This window comes from Gossypium hirsutum, chromosome D07, assembly GCF_007990345.1.
Source record: "Gossypium hirsutum isolate 1008001.06 chromosome D07, Gossypium_hirsutum_v2.1, whole genome shotgun sequence".
In the NCBI taxonomy this organism is placed as follows: domain Eukaryota; kingdom Viridiplantae; phylum Streptophyta; class Magnoliopsida; order Malvales; family Malvaceae; genus Gossypium; species Gossypium hirsutum.
Window position 1 is genome coordinate 34064877 of NC_053443.1, and position 13008 is coordinate 34077884.

Sequence of the window (13008 nt, forward strand, 5' to 3'; positions counted from 1 at the left end):
TTAACGGGTGTTACACAATTCATCCAACTACTTTGTCCAATGACCTCGTCATGTGTATGTTACCCTAATATGATATCCTTGATTCTTTTAAGTTAAATTTGTTCACTCAATACAATTTTATTTTATCTCATTGTGTCTTCTTAATGATTAATATGATTACTGGCAACAAATGAATGTAATAAATTGCTCGTTCGAGAACAAGCAACCCGTGGCCGCGTTCCATATTTATCAATCCATACAATGCCAATGAGAGGATATCATTAACTCTTTAATTGAGCTATGAATTCCACTGTTACTAGTAAAGCCATGCCATACACAAGTCATGTACCTAACATACTGGCTACGGGCTTGATCATCTTTAGAGCATAAGCCTCCACTTAATCAAAGCAGATGAGTTACATGCGCATGAATAGTGACTAACTCAGGATTTAGGTAAATCATACCATGAATGTCACAAGTGAATTAATTCACAAACAGATTCATAATTAATTCATCTTGGGTCCAGTCCAATGTATCATTCTAGCAATGAATACATCTATGTCTCTACTCATGGAGTCAACTACTTCAATAGACAAGACTAGCCATCTTTCCAATTGGAACTGTAGACGACATAATAATCCTTCTTAGTATTTGAATCAAATGCTCACTTTGATTCTTTTACGGGATTGTGGATTCATTTAGATTATTTATTGAAGTAAGTTGTCTTTCTCACAATGTAAACATTCTTTATAATGCCACTTATCTTCAGTTTGAACTTTAGACAATCAATGTACTAATATTTGCATGTCACAATTTCGCTATGCATGCAAAATATAAAAGACATAAATACAAAAGACATAATAGTGAAATGTGAAATTAACTTTAATTATTTATTCATCGTTCAAATAAATAAAAATAGTTACATGTTTACTACAATATGGTCACATTTCCCAACACATAGATCATGTAAAATAATATAGCATCATTTAATATCATTGCACACATAATCAGTATTACAGATTTTATAAATCAGGGGTACTTACTTTTAGCTAATCCTAATAAAGAGTTTATTACTCATTGATCACTTCACCAAGAATACTTAAGCAATCAATTAGTCATAAATATAGCAAGATTTTATATGAATATTATTATTAATATATACATATATTTATGTACAGAACATCCACATTCATTAATCGGTTAGAACCCACACCTTCAATTGCAATTCCGTTCACACTAACTCTAATTCTCAACACTCTTATGATGTAGATATGAGCTTTGAACTACTTCATATCCATAGTCAACACCTTGTTAAATTTGGTCATACTAAATCTGGAAGAAGATCTAGAGGTTTTATTTACAAAGTAGGAGGAAAATACTTACTATTATCCACGATTTACAGATTTGAATCAGTATCACTCTTATAGATTAGAGTTGATATGAAGTATTAGATCTGTACTTCCAACAACCAAATACAAACTTTTAGAATTGGTTTTTAACAGATTTAGAAAGGAGTAATGAATTTTAATCTTTGAATATACATACTCTAACATAGATTTGATCGTCAGTGGAGATTTAAACCATCTCGATCTAGCCTTAAACAAAAAATTTATACTCATTAGAATTGACCGAAATAATATAATATATTACAATAGGGGACTGAAATAAATATTTATCAAGAACGAATATTCAGTAAGAACTTTTAGATGACAAAAAGAATTCGGTTATAGAAAAATATATCAAAAGAGAAGAGAAGAAAGGTGATGGTGGTGGCACGGCGATGACACAACAACGACATGGTGGTGGTGAAATGGCAACAAAAGAAAGGAAAAGGAAATCAGAAGTAAAGGGAAAAGAATGAAAGGTGGCAAAAGTATAAAGGGCGGTGGTAATGATGGTGCAATTGGCAACAATGGTGATGTATGATGGAGTAAAAGGGGCGGTGATGAAAAAAAAAGTGAAAGTAGGCTGTGGTAAGGTGGTACAACGGTGGTACAAACAGTGGAAAAAGAGGAGGTGTGGAGACAAAAGGAACAGAAAGGAGAAGAGAAAGGAGGAGTTAAGAGGAATGGGTGATACAAGGTGGTAGTTTGGAGAAAAAGATGACAAAAGAAAACAAAATGATATTTTTCTTTGGGGTGGCACACTAGTCAAAGGGAGGAAACAAAATGGTATGTGAGGGAAACAAGGGAGAAGAAAGGAAAGGGAGGGGACAATGAAGTAGAAAAAAGGAGAAGTTGTGACAGCCCAAAGTTGACCCTAGTCGGGAAGTGGTTTCGGGACCGCTAAACCGAGTCACCGAAATGTTGAATGTGATATTTATTGTCTAGAATATGTAATTATGAATGTGTGAAAATTTCAAGCTTCGATTTAGTCGATTGCATGTGAATTTAGTCAATAGGACTTATGTGAGAAAATTTTAAAATGTGATAGGTCAATGTGTGAGGACCTATTAGTGCATGTGGACAAAGGGGGGACTTGCATGTCAAATTTCCCCCCCTAATGAGTAGTGGCCGGCCATGACAAGGAATGATGGGCAAAACATGTCATGAAACATGTTTTGTTAATGGAAGAATAAAATAAGGAGTATGGGTAATAAAGAAATGGAAACAAAAGAAAAAAAATGTGTGGTTGCCCCCCCATTGCCGTGAGCTAAAGAGAAGAAAGGAGAAAAATTTGTGTTCATCCTTTCTCACCTTCATTTAGCCTAAATTAGAAAGAAAAACAAAGAAAAAAATTTCTCATCCTTTGGTTCATCCTTGGCCAAAAATTTTAAGGAGGAAAGAAGAAGAAAGGTGAAGAGATTCGGCCATGCATGTAGCTAGGCTAAGGTATGTTTGATGATGTTCCATGAGATGCATGCATGTTTTAGTTGTTAGCTTGAGTTCTACCTAGCCCATGGTCTAAATCTTGCTATGTGATGGAAATGGCACTTGACCATGGATGCATCATTCTTGGTTGATGTTTGATGTTGTGGTGATGAGGCATGAGGATGAGTTAAGATTCGGCCTAGGTGGAGGTTGTGTTAATGCCATTGCATGCAAAATATGAAGCTTGTTAATAATGCATGTGATGATGGCTTGATGATTCTTGAACCTCCTTTTTAGCATTTTTTGTGTGAGCACATATGTGCATTGGTTGCTAAATGGAGAAGAATCGGCTAGCAAGATGTGTGCTAAGGCCGAATGTAACTTTGCATGTTGATGAGCAATGCATGTGTTAAATCGATGAAAAGGGGGAGGATGCTTTACTAGTGTGTGTATATGTGTGTATTAAGTGTTGAGATCGACCCCAAAAATAGACATGCATATTCGGCCAAGGGGAAAGAAATTAGCTAATATGTTGTGTTGATGCATGATTTTTGCATGTATGAGACTTTAATGTCTAATGTATAAATATGGGCTAAGTGCCTTGTGTTCATCTTTTTGATGCCTAAATGATGAAATCAATTTATTTGTTTGATTAAGCTCAAGAGCAAAGGGGAAATAAATCCGATAAAGGGAAGGAAAAAGTGGTTGAATAGCTAGTGGAATCGTTCGACAACACCCGAGGTAAGTTCTTGAGTAAGAGAGCTTAAATTACGATGTGATTAAATCATGCTCTATGTGAGGCTATTGAGCCGAATGTGCAAGGATGATATGTGCCTTGTGTTTGAGTTTCGCAAATGAAAATGAAATATGAATGTGCCATGAATTATTGTTAGATGTGCATGATTAATTGAATGCTGTCCGGGCTAAGTCCCGAAGGCTTTGTGCTAAGTGAATATATCCGGACTAAGATCCGAAGGCCTTTGTGCGAGATATTAAATCCGGGTTAAGTCCCGAAGGCATTCGTGCGAGTTGTTAAATCCGGGTTATGTCCCGAAGGCATTGTGTGAGTTACTAAAATCGGGCTATGTCCCGAAGGCATTTGAATGAGGAGCTATATCCGGTTAAATCCCGAAGGTACGTGATTTGGTAATGAATGAGCTTGCTGTAAAATTCCAGCGAATACTCGAAAAACATCCCAATATGGGGATATGTTACGTATGTGTTGAATTTAATCGAGCCCTTACAAATAAATGTTCGCTCAGTTGATAAACGAGCTACCGGCCTTCGGCTAAGTTAGTCTATTGTGTATGTACATAAGGGTTGTTAATGTTGTGAAGCAAGTTTGATATCGGTAAATTGCGTATTATGAAATATTCCATTTAGCTAAATGTGTGTTATCTTTGTTTATGCTGGAATTCCTTGCTCAAAACTTACTAAGCATAAATTGCTTACTCGTTACACTGCTCCTCTGTTTTATAGATTTTTGGTTCTCCAGCTATCGGACTCGGGATCTTGAAGTCGAAGTCGCCCACACTATCAAAGGCTCTTTTGGGTACTATTTTGGTTGAATCTTGATATGGCATGTATAGGACTACCCATTGTTGTTTTCGAGTACTTTATGAAATGTATAAGTGTACAGCCATGCGAAAATGGCTTGTAGAAGTGGAGTATGGCATTAGACCATTCGTGTTTATGAATGTATAGATGGTTTCATGATGTAACTATAGTTGGAATGGAAGTGTTGAGCAAATGATCAGCCACTGGAATGGCTAAGTATGATCATATGTGGGCTTATGTATGACAAGGCCCTAGTTGGTCCATGAAACCCCAAATTAGGTAAGGTTTACTTTGAAAACAGAAGCTGATAGCAGCAGTGGTGTGGATTGGAAAAATCACAAGAATTCGTAGGAGTGGAATTAAATAGTGAATAAATTATGTAATCGAACCTTGATGAATCTACTTTCATATGGAAGTAACGAAACAATCATAGGAACAGTACAGTAAGAGATATTCGGGTTCTTGTGGAACAGGGCCAGAACAGTTTCTGGATTCCCTGTTCTGCCTTTGGAAATTCACTATAAATTGACCAGAGATAGTTAGGGGTCATACCATATATTTATGGATTCCTATCTGAGTCTAGTTTCCATAGAAACAAACGGCATCAGTATTGAAGCTCTGTGAAGAGAGATATCCAAGTCGTAATGGGAAAAGGTCAGTGTAGTCGACCCCTGTAACATGGGAGACTTTGACTAATAAACTGTACTAATTGGCCTGACCAAAAATTCTAGAAAAAAATAAATAGGTGGGGACATGAGTCTAGTTTCAGGGAAAAATCACAAAACTGATTTTCGAGTTGTGAAACTCAAGATATGATTTTTGAAGCGACTAGTACTCAGACTGGGCAGTGTCTGGAAAAAATTTTTCAAAGTTTGTTAACATCTCGTGTCCGACTCCGGTGTCGGTCTCGGGTTCGGGGTGTTACATTAAATTGGTATCAGAGCTACGGTTTAGTCGATTCTAGGACTACCGTAATGTTTTGGGTCTAGCTATACATGCCATTTTACGTGATTACTTGATAGTGTGGTGATTTCTGACAATTGTAAATGTGTTTATTTATAGTAATGGATCTCGATCGTGACCGAGAGGTAGCTGATGATCTTGAGAGTGTAGCGCCTGCTCCCGCACAAGGGACAGTGCCGGCAGACTCTCAACCTAATGCTAGTAATCCGAATGATGAAGCTAGACAAGCATTCTATAGCGTGATGAATGATTGGTTTAACCAATACATTCGAACTAATATGGCTGTTCCACAACCTCCATTCCCGACAAATACTACCCCCGCACCTACAATACCACCGGTAACGGACCAAATAAGGTCAAATAAGCCCCCAATTGACAGAATCCGAAAACATGGGGCTACTGAATTTAAGGCTATGGATAGCGATGATGCCGAGCAAGCTGAATTTTGGCTGGACAACACTATCCGGGTACTCGATGAGCTATCTTGTACACCCGATGAATGCCTAAAGTGTGCTATCTCCTTGCTACGTGATTCTGCCTACTATTGGTGGAGTACTCTGACTTCTATTGTGCCCCGAGAGCAAGTAACTTGGGAGTTTTTCCAAACTGAGTTTCGGAAAAAGTATATCAGTCAGAGATTTGTTGATCAAAAACGGAAGGAATTTCTTGAGCTTAAGCAAGGCTCCATGTCGGTTAGTGATTACGAGCGAAAATTTGTTAGACTTAGCAAATACGCTCGGGAATGTGTTTCGTCCGAAGCTATTATGTGTAAACGCTTCGAGGATGGGCTGAATGAAGATATAAAAATGTTCGTTGGCGTTCTTGAAATACGAGAGTTCGTGGTACTTGTTGAACGAGCTTGTAAAGCCGAAGAGCTTAGAAAAGAAAAGCAAAGAGTTGATGAGGGAACTGGAGAGTTTCGTAAAAGATCCTCGGGAAGGTTTCTTCAACAGACATCGAAGAGATTTCGAGATGATGCGGGCCAGTTTAGAGGCACTTCGGGCCTTTTTGGACGAGATCGTGATCGACCCCCTGTGGGTACACGAGGCACTTCGGTCGCCAGTGTTGGGAATGAACGTCGAGACAGGACGAAATGTCGATATTGCGGTAAATGGCATTAGGGGAGTTGTAGATTTCCTGACCGCTCCTGTTACAAATGCGGATCAGTTGACCACTTCATTAAAGATTGCCCGAGGTTGTCGGGACAGAATGCAAATCAGAGTGGGAGACCGGGTGCTACCACTGCTCGAGGTAGACCATCTGGAAATATGGGCAATGCTAGTGGTGGTCAGAGAGGATCTAGAGATGATATAACCAGATCCGAAGCCCGTGCGCCTGCTAGAGCTTATGCTATACGTGCCCGCGAGGATGCTTCTTTGCCTGATGTTATTACCGGTACATTCACTCTCTTTGATACTAATGTAATTGCTTTGATTGACCCCGGTTCTACTCATTCTTACATATGTGAAACCTTAGCATCCAGTAAGACTTTACCTATTGAGTCTACTGAGTTCGTAATTCGGGTGTCAAATCCCTTGGGTCGTTACGTGCTTGTCGACAAAGTGTGTAAGAAATGTCCCCTGGAAATTCGAGGTTCCTGTTTTCCGGCGGACTTGATGCTTTTGCCGTTTGATGAATTTGATGTTATCCTTGGTTTGGATTGGTTGACCGCGCATGATGCGATTGTGAATTGCAAGAGCAAGACTATTGATTTGAGGTGCGCAAATAACGAAGTAGTCCGAATTGACTCTGCGGACTTGGAGGGGATGCCAGCTGTAATATCAGCAATGTTGGCACAGAAATATGTAAGAAAAGGGTGCGAAGCATACCTTGCGTATGTACTTGATGACGAAGAATTAGAAAAGAAACCCGTATCTGTGCCGGTGGTTTGTGAATACCCGGATGTTTTTCCGGAAGAATTACCGGGTTTACCACCTGTTCGGGAGGTAGAGTTTGGTATTGAGCTTGTACCTGGGACTACGCCAATTTCGATAGCTCCGTATCGTATGGCACCAACCGAGTTAAAGGAGTTGAAAGCTCAGTTGCAAGAACTGACGGATAGAGGTTTCGCTCGACCAAGTTTCTCACCTTGGGGTGCACCAGTATTGTTCGTGAAAAAGAAGGACGGAACCATGAGGTTGTGCATTGACTATCGTCAGCTGAATAAAGTGACGATAAAGAACAAATATCCGTTGCCGCGCATCGATGATTTGTTCGACCAACTGAAGGGAGCCTCAGTGTTCTCAAAAATAGATTTGAGATCGGGCTATTATCAGTTGCGAATCCGAGATTCAGATATTCCCAAAACTGCCTTCAGAACGAGATATGGTCACTACGAATTCTTAGTGATGCCGTTTGGGCTCACTAATGACCCTGCAGTATTTATGGATTTGATGAATCGGATCTTCAGACCATATTTGGATCGGTTCGTAGTGGTGTTCATTGATGACATTTTGGTCTATTCAAGAGACGAGACCGAACATGCTGAGCATCTGAGGCTAGTGCTGCAAATTTTGCGGGATAAGCAGTTATATGCTAAGTTCAGTAAGTGTGAGTTCTGGTTAAGAGAGGTTAGTTTCTTGGGTCATGTGGTATCCGCATCGGGTATTCGAGTTGACCCGAACAAAATTTCAGCCATACTTGACTGGAAACCTCCGAGAAATGTTACTGAAGTTCGGAGCTTTTTGGGGCTCGCCGGTTATTACCGACGATTTGTCAAAGGTTTCTCGATGATAGCCACACCAATGACGAAGCTACTTCAAAAGGATGTTAAGTTCGAGTGGACGGAGAAATGTCAGAAAAGTTTCGACCAACTGAAAACTCATTTGACTGAAGCTCCAATTTTGGTGCAACCCGAATCAGGTAAAGAGTTTGTCATTTATAGTGACGCATCCCTACTTGGGTTGGGTTGCGTATTGATGCAAGAAGGTCGAGTCGTGGCCTATGCGTCGAGACAATTGAAGCCTCACGAGAGGAATTATCCGACCCATGATCTCGAACTAGCTGCCATCGTGTTTGCTTTAAAAATATGGCGACATTATCTGTTTGGTGAGAAGTGCCATGTATTTTCGGATCACAAAAGTCTCAAATATTTGATGACTCAACGAGACTTGAATCTGCGACAAAGACGTTGGCTTGAGTTGTTGAAAGATTACGAGCTTGTCATTGATTACCACCCGGGAAAGGCTAACGTGGTTGCGGACGCCTTAAGCCGGAAGTCATTGTTTGCTTTACGAGCGATGAACGTGCATTTGTCTGTTCTACCAGACAGTGTGTTAGTAGCTGAATTAAAAGCTAAACCATTATTGACTCACCAAATTCGTGAAGCTCAGAAAGTCGATGATGAATTGGTTGTAAAACGGGCTAAGTGTTTTCCGAACGAGGAATCGGAGTTTCAAATTGATGATGATGATTGTTTGAGGTTCAGAAATCGTTTGTGTGTTCCAAGGAATTCGGAACTCATTTCGATGATTCTGAACGAAGCCCATTGTAGCCGAATGTCAATTCACCCGGGGAGTACGAAAATGTACAACGATTTGAAACGTCAATTTTGGTGGCATGGTATGAAACGGGACATCTCCGACTTTGTTTCGAGATGTTTAATATGTCAACAAGTGAAAACATCAAGTGCCTTTAGGATTACTCCAGCCGATCATGATACCCGAGTGGAAATGGGATCGAGTCACAATGGACTTTGTGTCCGGACTGCCCTTGTCAGCAAGTAAGAAGGATGCGATATGGGTTGTTGTTGATAGACTGACTAAGTCGGCTCATTTCATCCCTGTACGTACGGATTTTTCATTGGAGAAACTAGCTGAATTGTACGTTTATCAAATTGTGAGATTACACGGGGTACCTGTTTCTATCGTGTCGGATAGAGATCCGAGATTCACCTCACGATTTTGGAAGAAATTGCAAGAAGCTCTGGGTACCAAGCTGCATTTTAGCACTGCTTTTCACCCCCAAACCGATGGTCAATCCGAGCGGATAATTCAGATACTTGAGGATATGTTGAGATGTTGCATCCTCGAGTTCAGTAGTTCATGGGAACGGTATTTACCTTTGATTGATTCGCTTACAACAATAGTTTTCAATCAAGTATTAAGATGGCACCTTACGAGGCTTTGTACGGTCGTAAATGCCGTACACCATTGTTTTGGACCGAGCTCGGTGAAAGTAAAATTTTCGGAGTTGATTTGATTAGAGATGCTGAACAGAAAGTAAAGGTAATCCGTGAAAGTCTGAAGGTAGCCACAGATCGTCAGAAGTCGTACGCGGATTTGAAACGAAAAGACATTGAGTATCAGGTGGGAGACAAAGTGTTCCTTAAGGTTTCACCTTGGAAAAAGATACTCAGGTTTGGCCGTAAGAGCAAGTTGAGCCCGAGATTCATTGGGCCGTACGAAATCTCCGAACGAGTTGGTCCGGTTGCGTATAGATTGATTTTGCCCCCGGAGCTTGAAAAGATTCATGACGTCTTTCATGTTTCGATGCTTCGACGCTATCGATCTGATCCATCGCACATAATTAGCCCATCAGAGGTTGAAATTCAAGTCAACATGAGCTATGAAGAAGAACCGATGCGTATCCTAGCTCGTGAAGTGAAGGAGTTGCGAAACAAAAGAGTTTCGCTAGTAAAGGTGTTATGGCTCAAACACGGGATCGAGGAAGCTACTTGGGAGACCGAGAGCTCGATGAAAGAACGATACCCAAACCTATTTACCGGTAAGATTTTCGGGGACGAAAATTTCTTAAGTGGGGGAGAGTTGTGACAGCCCAAAGTTGACCCTAGTCGGGAAGTGGTTTCGGGACCGCTAAACCGAGTCACCGAAATGTTGAATGTGATATTTATTGTCTAGAATATGTAATTATGAATGTGTGAAAATTTCAAGCTTCGATTTAGTCGATTGCATGTGAATTTAGTCAATAGGACTTATGTGAGAAATTTTAAAATGTGATAGGTCAATGTGTGAGGACCTATTAGTGCATGTGGACAAAGGGGGGACTTGCATGTCAAATTTCCCCCCCTAATGAGTAGTGGCCGGCCATGACAAGGAATGATGGGCAAAACATGTCATGAAACATGTTTTGTTAATGGAAGAATAAAATAAGGAGTATGGGTAATAAAGAAATGGAAACAAAAGAAAAAAATGTGTGGTTGCCCCCCCATTGCCGTGAGCTAAAGAGAAGAAAGGAGAAAATTTGTGTTCATCCTTTCTCACCTTCATTTAGCCTAAATTAGAAAGAAAAACAAAGAAAAAAATTTCTCATCCTTTGGTTCATCCTTGGCCAAAAATTTTAAGGAGGAAAGAAGAAGAAAGGTGAAGAGATTCGGCCATGCATGTAGCTAGGCTAAGGTATGTTTGATGATGTTCCATGAGATGCATGCATGTTTTAGTTGTTAGCTTGAGTTCTACTTAGCCCATGGTCTAAATCTTGCTATGTGATGGAAATGGCACTTGACCATGGATGCATCATTCTTGGTTGATGTTTGATGTTGTGGTGATGAGGCATGAGGATGAGTTAAGATTCGGCCTAGGTGGAGGTTGTGTTAATGCCATTGCATGCAAAATATGAAGCTTGTTAATGATGCATGTGATGATGGCTTGATGATTCTTGAACCTCCTTTTTAGCATTTTTTGTGTGAGCACATATGTGCATTGGTTGCTAAATGGAGAAGAATCGGCTAGCAAGATGTGTGCTAAGGCCGAATGTAACTTTGCATGTTGATGAGCAATGCATGTGTTAAATCGATGAAAAGGGGGAGGATGCTTTACTAGTGTGTGTATATGTGTGTATTAAGTGTTGAGATCGACCCCAAAAATAGACATGCATATTCGGCCAAGGGGAAAGAAATTAGCTAATATGTTGTGTTGATGCATGATTTTTGCATGTATGAGACTTTAATGTCTAATGTATAAATATGGGCTAAGTGCCTTGTGTTCATCTTTTTGATGCCTAAATGATGAAATCAATTTATTTGTTTGATTAAGCTCAAGAGCAAAGGGGAAATAAATCCGATAAAGGGAAGGAAAAAGTGGTTGAATAGCTAGCGGAATCGTTCGACAACACCCGAGGTAAGTTCTTGAGTAGAGAGCTTAAATTACGATGTGATTAAATCATGCTCTATGTGAGGCTATTGAGCCGAATGTGCAAGGATGATATGTGCCTTGTGTTTGAGTTTCGCAATGAAATGAAATATGAATGTGCCATGAATTATTGTTAGATGTGCATGATTAATTGAATGCTGTCCGGGCTAAGTCCCGAAGGCTTTGTGCTAAGTGAATATATCCGGACTAAGATCCGAAGGCCTTTGTGCGAGATATTAAAATCCGGGTTAAGTCCCGAAGGCATTCGTGCGAGTTGTTAAATCCGGGTTATGTCCCGAAGGCATTGTGTGAGTTACTAAAACCGGGCTATGTCCCGAAGGCATTTGAACGAGGAGCTATATCCGGTTAAATCCCGAAGGTACGGATTGGTAATGAATGAGCTTGCTGTAAAATTCCAGCGAATACTCGAAAAACATCCCAATATGGGGATATGTTACGTATGTTGAATTTAATCGAGCCCTTACAAATAAATGTTCGCTCAGTTGATAACGAGCTACCGGCCTTCGGCTAAGTTAGTCTATGTGTATGTACATAAGGGTTGTTAATGTTGTGAAGCAAGTTTGATATCGGTAAATTGCGTATTAGAAATATTCCATTTAGCTAAATGTGTGTTATTCTTTGTTTATGCTGGAATCCTTGCTCAAAACTTACTAAGCATAAATTGCTTACTCGTTACACTGCTCCTCTGTTTTATAGATTTTTGGTTCTCCAGCTATCGGACTCGGGATCTTGAAGTCGAAGTCGCCCACACTATCAAGGATCTTTTGGTACTATTTTGGTTGAATCTTGATATGGCATGTATAGGACTACCCATTGTTGTTTTCGAGTACTTATGAAATGTATAAGTGTACAGCCATGCGAAAATGGCTTGTAGAAGTGGAGTATGGCATTAGACCATTCGTGTTTATGAATGTATAGATGGTTTCATGATTAACTATAGTTGGAATGGAAGTGTTGAGCAAATGATCAGCCACTGGAATGGCTAAGTATGATCATATGTGGCTTATGTATGACAAGGCCCTAGTTGGTCCATGAAACACCAAATTAGGTAAGGTTTACTTTGAAAACAGAAGCTGATAGCAGCAGTGTGTGGATTGGAAATCACAGATTCGTAGATGGATTAAATAGTGAATAATTATGTAATCGGAACCTTGATGAATCTACTTTCATATGGAAGTAACGAACCATCATAGGACAGTACAGTAAGAGATATTCGGGTTCTTGTGGAACAGGGCCAGAACAGTTTCTGGATTCCCTGTTCCGCCTTTGGAAATTCACTATAAATTGACCAGAGATGTTAGGGGTCATACCATATATTTATGGATTCCTCTCTGAGTCTAGTTTCCATAGAAACAAACGGCATCAGTATTGAAGCTCTGTGAAGAGAGATATCCAAGTCGTAATGGGAAAAGTCAGTGTAGTCGACCCCTGTAACATGGGAGACTTTGACTAATAAACTGTACTAATTGGCCCGACCAAAATTCTAGAAAAAATAAATAGGTGGGGACATGAGTATAGTTTCAGGGAAAAATCACAAAACTGATTTTCGAGTTGTGAACTCAATATGATTTTTGAAGCGACTAGTACTC